The sequence below is a fragment of the Myodes glareolus genome, chromosome 6, assembly GCF_982192425.1.
Source record: "Myodes glareolus chromosome 6, mMyoGla1.1, whole genome shotgun sequence".
Lineage (NCBI taxonomy): Eukaryota > Metazoa > Chordata > Mammalia > Rodentia > Cricetidae > Myodes > Myodes glareolus.
The window spans coordinates 118,231,522-118,239,701 of NC_142031.1; positions in this window are offsets into that span (position 1 = coordinate 118,231,522).

Genomic DNA, 8,180 nt, shown 5'->3' on the forward strand with positions numbered 1-8,180 from the left:
CGCCAAACCAATCTGAAGGAGTCATGACATTCTGGGCAAGACGCTCCATGAGGACCAGGTAAAACTAGCACTCACCCCATACGTCCTGACCGACTCGGCCAGATCCTTCAGTTGCTTATACCCTACTGGCTCATGATATCTATTTTGCGTAGCGGGGTCTTCAAACACTGGGAATGCATTGGCCAGCCGACTCCATGTGCTGGGTTTTATAAAAAATGTGCCTGAGGCAACTGGCGTGGATGGGATCCCTGTCAGCTTCCCCTTTTGTGGGCAATATGGCGGTGGATTGGAGTTGTCCGGACTATACTGTCCCCGCTCATACTCCGTGGCAGCTTCTTCTAATTCTTCCTTTTCCTCTAGATCCAACTCCTCCTCAGAGGTATCTGAGAGAGTCAGGTGTGCAAACTCATCCAGGACTGGGCACAGCCCGGAGGGTTTTTGTCCCATTTTCCCATGATCTGTTTTTTCTTTATTTCCTTTTGAGCTCTGTTTATTATTCCTAGGTTTCTTTTCTTTTAGTTCTCCCTCCTTTTTGCTATCTGATTCTGACATGCTATCCTGGTGGGCAGAGAGAGCTCTGCAACTCTCGCAGACAATATCGATGCACTTGCCATCCTTAAGGCAAGAGCATATCAACCGCCACAGGGGCTATGTTCCCGGCCATAATCTCCCTTCAGCTTTAGCCTTTTCTAGATCTTGTCCTAGCTTCTCCCAACAGGGGAAATTAACATCCCCTGTCACCTCGAACCACGGAGCCGCCCGATCAAGGTCATCCAAGAATTCCCTTATAAAGCAATCAGAGATCTTTAGATCTCACTGTTTCAACAATCGCTGAAGTGGGCGGAGAAAACACTCTGCAACTCACGGGTTTGAAGTGTTATTCCCCATGATGTTAAAACAATTACAGCCACTACCCACATAGGTCTATTCCTCCCACCAGCACGTCACTGTTACCTTTGGACCGGTACCGCCGCTCCACATGCCTAAGTTCTGAATCCTTCCCGATGAGCCGGGGGTCCTTGCACGGTGCCCAGATGTCAAATTCCCGGGTTTCGGCACCACTTGTGGCACGCCATGTCCATGTCCGCCAGCAGAAGAGACGACCACAACAGGATTCTTCTCAGAACGTACTTTTATTGGGAGTGCACAACTTGAGGTTGATGGCGAAGGACCCCGGACCCTGGCGTGCATGGCTTATAAGTCGTGTAGAACAAAGCCTGAGATGTGTCCGAGTCTAAATGGCTCTGGCCGCTCCTGATTTTACGAGTCAGCTCACGATTGGCGGCTGGATCGCACCATTCGGGAAAGCACGTCAAGCGCCTCGGGGCGGGGCCGAAGCTGCTTGAGAGGCAGGAAATGACGGCAGGGTTGTGGCACCTTGGCACCCTACACAATGGTGGTGAAGGGACAGGTTATAGGGCAAATTTAACAGTCAGATTGGTGTCCAGGATCTAGCAGATGGCACACCCCAATTCACATGTCTGTACAAATTTTGTAACTGCCTGAGAATCAAAAATGATAGACCAAAAATTATGCATTGCACATTGGGGTTGAGTATGACTCATACCCACTGAACTTGCTCCTGCTAGTTGTGAAGTCCTCTAGAGGAGGAAGAGGACTGGATGTGACCTTGTCCCCAAGATATGCTAATAAAAGGAGCATTTAGGGCCTTCCTGAAGGTACCAGGCCAAAAAAACAGGTGTGTGCCACAGTTTTCTGTCTCTCCTCACTACAGAGTTCATCTTTCTATTTGTATAATGTATGATTTGTATCTTCTGTATGGTGTGGAATAGATATCTGTGTTTCTACATGCTTCCCTGAACACAGGTCAAGGAGATACCAGAAAACTGTAGGAGGAAGGATTTACTTGTTTGTCTTAAGTTCTTAAACATTTTAAATGCCACATTCTGAAGGTCTCTGAAAGATCTGAAGAATACTTAAGTGAAATATATCTCTATGCATTGAGAAAATCTAACATGACTACATGCTTGATTACAAAGGATGATTATCTATTAACATACATTTCTTAATTACACCTTACATTTTTAAAATGAACTACACAATCACATCTTAATCAATAGCAGAAATATACATATAACAAGATTGACCTTAAATATGTGTCAATAAACCAAGATCTATTCCAATGTAAATTATTCATCTCTATAGTATATACCCCTTAAATGTAAACAAACAATTATAAACAATATTTTGGAATATGGGCCAAAATATTTGCCCATACTTCTTCCTGCTGTTTGGGGGTACTGTTAATCAAGTCTTTCATGGTGTATCCTGTGTGATAGGTTCATCTCAGTCAGCGGTTAGGCAAAGTAATTTTTTGAGTGTGCTCACAGTGACCTTTCAGGGGCCATGGTCTATCAAATCATATTTACCTGGAAGTATTCCACAGGTTCTCATCTTCTGTGGAAACAAAAGTAAAACCTCTTTTCCAAAACACCAATCCTGAAACCCAAATTCAAAAGTCAAGATACCTTTATAATATACATGCTGGTTTAGCTTAGCAGCCCATAGAATGAAATGTCTCTCTGTACTTGGATTCTTCATAGTCAAAAAATTCAAAGAAAGCAATAATATATATAATCTAGACTTTCTGTGAAAATTTCAATTTTATGCGACTTATTTTTCTTTTATTTATTTATTTATTTATTCATTTATTAAATATTTCCACCTTCTCCCCGCCTTCCTTTTCCCTCCCCTCCCCACCTCCCCCTCCCTCTCTAGTCTTAAGAGCAGTCAGGGTTCCCTGCCCCATGGGAAGTCCAAGGTCCTCCCCACTTCATCCAGGTCTATAAAGGTGAGCATCCAAACAAATTAGGCACCCACAAAGTCAGTCCATGCAGTAGAATAAAAACCCAGTGCCACTGTCTTTGGCTTCTCAGTCAGCCTTCATTGCCAGCCACATTCAGAGTGTCCATTTTGATCACATGCTCCACCACTCCCAGTCCAGCTGGCCTTGGTGAGCTCCCATTAGATCAGTCCCAGTGTCTCAGTGGGTGAATGCACCCTTCTTGATCCTGGCTTCCTTGCTCATGTTCTCCCTCCTCCTACTCCTCATTTGGACCTTGGGAGCTAAGTCCAGTGCTCCAATGTGGGTCTCTGTCTCTATCTCCATCCATCGCCAGATGAAGGTTCTATGATAATATGCAAGATATTCATCAGTGTGGCTATGGGACAAGGCCAGTTCAGGCACTCTCTGCTCTGTTGCCCATGGAACAATCTGGCGACCTCTCCTTGGACCTGGGAACCCCTCTAGAATCAAGTCTCTTGCAAACCTTAAAATGGCTCCCTTAATTAAGATATTTACTTCCCTGCTCCCATACCACCCTTTTTCCATTCCACCCATCCCATTCCCCCAAGTTCTCCTGAATCCTCCCCTTCTCCCTTCTCTCTACCCATCTCCCTTTACATCCACCCCCACATCCCTGTGCACCCAGGTTTTGCCTGGCAATCTTGTCTACTTCCAATATCCAGGAGGATAACTGTATGATTTTCTTTGGGTTTACCTTCTTATTTAGCTTCTCTAGGATCATGAATAATAGGCTCAAAGACCTTTAATTATGGCTAGAATCCACTTATGAGTGAGTACATACCATATTCTTCTTTTTTGGGTCTGGAATACCTCACACAGTAAAGCGTTTTCTATTTGCATCCATTTGCATGCAAAATTCAAGACGTCATTTTTTTTTTTTTTACCGCTGAATAAAACTCCAATGTGTGTATGTTCCACACCTTCTTTAACCATTCTTTTATTGAGGGGCATCTAGGTTGTTTCCATGTTCTGGCTATTACAAATAGTGCTGCTATGAACATAGTTGAACAAATGCTTTTGTAGTAAGATATGGCATCTCTTCGGTATATTCCAAGAGTGGAATTGCTGGGTCCTGAGGGAGGTTAACTCCCAGTTTCCTGAGAAACCGCCACACTGATTTCCAAAGTGGCTGCACAAGTTTGCATTCCCACCAACAATGGATGAATATCAACAAAGATGGTATCATAAAGTTGTTTTGATTTGCATTTCTCCGATCGCTTAGGAGGTTGAGACCTTAAGTGTCTTTTGGCCATTCGAAGTTCTTCTCGAGAATTCTCTGTTCAGTTCAGTACCCCATTTTTGAATTGGGTTAATTAGAGTTTTAGTGTCTAGTTTCTTGAGTTCTTTGTATATTTTGGAGATCAGAACTTTGTCTGATGAGGGGTTGGTGACGATCTTCTCCCAATCAGTAGGTTGCCTTTTTGTCTTACTGACAGTGTCCTTTGCTTTACAGAAGCTTCTTAGTTTCAGGAGGTCCCATTTATTCATTGTTGCTCTTATTGTCTGTGCTACAAGGGTTCTAACTAGGAAGTGGTCTCCTGCCCATGTCTTGTAGACTACTTCCCACTTTCTTTTCTCTCAGGTTCAATGTGGTCAGATTAACATTGAGGTCTTTAATCCATTTGGACTTGAGTTTTGTGCATGGTGATAGATATGTATCTATTTTCATTCTTCTACAGGTTGACATCCAGTTATGCCAGCACCATTTGTTAAAGATGCTTTCCTTCTTCCATTGTATAGTTTTAGCTCCCTTGTCGAAAATCAGGTGTTAATAGGTTCGTGGATTAATATCTGGGTCTTCGATTCGATTCCATTGGTCAACATCTCTGTTTTTGTGCCAACACCAAGCAGTTTTCATTAGTGTAGCTCTGTAATAGAGTTTGAAGTCAGGGATGGTAATGCCTCCGGAAGTACTTTTATTGTATAGGATTATTTTGGCTACCCTGGGCTTTTTGTTTTTCCATATGAACTTTATTATTGTTCTCTCAAGGTCTGTGAAGAATTTCGCTGGGATTTTGATGGGGATTGCATTGAATCTGTAGGTTGCTTTTGGTAGAATTGCCATTTTTACTATGTTGATCCTCCCAATCTGTAAGAGTCTGCATTTCCCAGTGGATTCCCACGCCCGACCCAGGCTGCGCACTTTCTGAATTCGGGCCCACGAGAAGGGACAATTGTCCTGAGGGTTGAAAAAGGAGACACAGACAAAAGAGACCTGGCTCATCTACAAGAGTAAATGGCAACTTTATTAAGCATAAGTCGGGTATATATACTGTGGGGTAAAAAGACACCAGCCCCCCATCAGGAACAGGGAAAGAGAAAAGTCAGGGGGCCGCACCCAAGGTCGGAGAGCAGCTGAATAGAGAAGAGAGGAAGCCAGGTGGGCGTGCTCAGGCTCAGAGAAAAGCTGACCCAGGAACCTTGCCTGCGGGCGAGAACCTTGCTTGCAGGTGGAATTACCATGACAGAAGAGTTCTCTCTGAGCTACACCCTTGGGCTGTAGGTGAAATTAACATAACAAGAGAGGGCAGTTCTATGCCACACCCTCAAGCTGATGCAGTGGAACCAGGAAGCAGAACAGCCCTGCATGGCGCCTCGGGAAAATGGGGAACCTGTGTACCTACAAGTCTCCCCTTAAATATATATAAATATGATGACTAGCAGCTGTCTTAGGCATGTTGGTCGTTGGGTCAGGTCCCTAAACCCGTCTACGGGAATGTGTTCAGGTCCAAACGCACCCCCTGTCTTAGGCGAGACCGCCCCCCCCGTGCAATAAACCCGTCATTGCTTACTAGTCATACATTGAATCCAGCCATATTTATGCTGAAAGATACTCCGAGGCGAATGCCTACTAGGGCCAGGCCGTGGCGGACCTGAAGCCATTGGCCAGGTGAAAATGTTCCAGCATACACATGAGTAATTTTGGAAGAGACTGTGCTTGCACAGTGTCTGAAACGTTTTGCTCTGAATAGAGCTCTTTTGAGTAAGGCTACGGCACCGGCAAATGGGACCCCTGGAATGACTAGCCATACTAAATTAAAGCCAATTAGCAATTTGTATTCTGGGGTCCGAGAAAAGCAGCAAAATCCTAACCAGCGACCAGCAGAGGTCAAAATCCACACCCAGTTTGTAAAGAACAACAAAAGCATCCAATCTAGAATTTGAATTAATTTGAACGTCCATGGTATTTCTGTCTGACCTGCAGGGTTTCCACCGCGAGTACTCAATGCTGCAATCTAGGGTAGGGGAAGTAGCCGCTTCCCCTCAGGGGGTAGAGCAGCCTTGGCTAAGAGGGACAGATAAGGCAGAGAGACAGAAAGGTGGGAAAGGGGTAAAATCAGGCGCTGGATCATCTCTCAGGAATCTGCCAACTCTGCCGTCGCCTCTGCCGCCGTGTCCGTGGGATCTCTCGACCTCGCCTCGTCCTCAGGTTTTTGAACAGAGGAATCCACGGTTTGCACCAAACGTTTAGGAACCCAGATCGGGAGCTCTGCATCCTGTGGAAATATGCAAACCGCCCCTCTGCCCCAAATTAAAACTCGGTCCGGACCACACCAAGTTCCATTTGCCAGATTTTTCCACTTCACTAAGGGCTTCCCGGGGTAGCTAGGCTGCCAATGATTCTCGGTGGCCGTACGGGAGCCAGCATCCACGGTCAGAAAGTTCAAAATGTATAAAATGAACGATAGGTGCTCTCTGGGGGTAGAACTGTAATCCCCCCTTTAGGTTTTGTGCAGATAAGCCTTAAGAGTGTGGTGGGTCCTCTCTACGACTGCCTGCCCCTGGGGGTTATGGGGTATACCGGGTTTTGTGAGAAATATGAAACTCCTGGCAGAACTTAGCAAAACCAGCACTGGTATAGGCTGGCCCGTTGTCCGTTTTGAGAGATTTAGGGACCCCCATGTAGGCAAAGGCCTGTAGGCAGTGGCTTTTAACATCCCGTAATTTTTCTCCTGTATAAGCTGAGGCAAAGGTAAGATGTGAATATGTGTCCACAGTTACGTGAACATACTGCAAACGTCCAAAAGAAGGAACGTGAGTAACATTCATCTGCCATAAATGGTTGGGAGCCAGCCCACGCGGGTTAATTCCCAAATGGGGAACAGTTAAAAGTTCTACACATAAAGGGCATTTTTTAACAATATCAGTGGCTTGCTCCCGAGATATTTTATAATGAAATCTTAAAGACCCAGCATTGAGATGAAAGCGATCATGAGCTTTCTTAGCAGCTTCATAAGATTCTTGACTAACTGTATAAACCTGGTGAGTGAGTTTATCAGTCAGGGCGTTGCCTTCACTCAGGGGGCCAGGAAGATCGCTGTGTGCCCTCAAATGTCCCACGTACATGGGAACAGACCTGGCCCAAAGCAATGCTTGAATAGCCAGAAGCTGAATCTGGACTCGAGACACAGAAGCAATATAAGCTGCAGTTTTTAAAGGTGCAAGAATTTTGCTAATATACTGACTGTCAGTATAGAGGTTAAATGGAACGTCAGCATATTTCTCCAAGGCCATTTGTACTGCGATTAATTCAGTTATCTGAGCAGAGTTAGTATCAACGGCTTGAGTGCAAACATCAGGCGGGGAGAACACCACAGCTCTTCCGGTGGAGGAGCCGTCAGTAAATACATTCCTAGCCCCAGTCAAAGGCTTTAAGGAAATAACTTTAGGGAAACACACCGGATGATTTTTGAAGAAGGCGACTAGCTTATTAGAAGGGTAATGATTATCAAACTCACAGGGATTGGTGCATAGAAATAAGGTCCAATCCTCAGCAAAATTCTGCAGCCAAGTTATTTCTGATTGGGTATATGGTGTAATAACTTTATCAGGTAACATACCAAAGGTCTGTAGACACAATTTATATCCTTTCTGAATAACGCGCAGCACAGCTGATGGATAAGATATAACAATTTTTGTAGGTGACACATGTTCATGCACCCATAGGATTGGCCCTGTTTGTCAAAACACTCCAGTAGGGCTATGCTGAGAAGGAAAAATTATTAAGAACAGGGGTTGATCATAGTCTATATACTGGACATGAGTAGAGGCAAGCCTTTTTTCAATCAGTGAGATACACTGTCTTGCCTGGGGAGTTAACTCTCGAGGGGAAGTTGGGTCAGAGTTTCCCTGCAGGATGTCAAAAAGCGGCTTTAGGGTTCCAGTAGGAATTCCCAAACAAGGCCGGATCCAATTGAGGTCTCCAAGAATCTTTTGAAAATCATTCAAGGTTCGTAACTTGTCTAGGCGGAGAGTGATCTTTTGAGGTTTTACTCCTGTCTGCAACAACTGATGCCCCAAATATTGATATGGGAACTGCTGTTGTACCTTATCAGCAACAATCACCAACCCA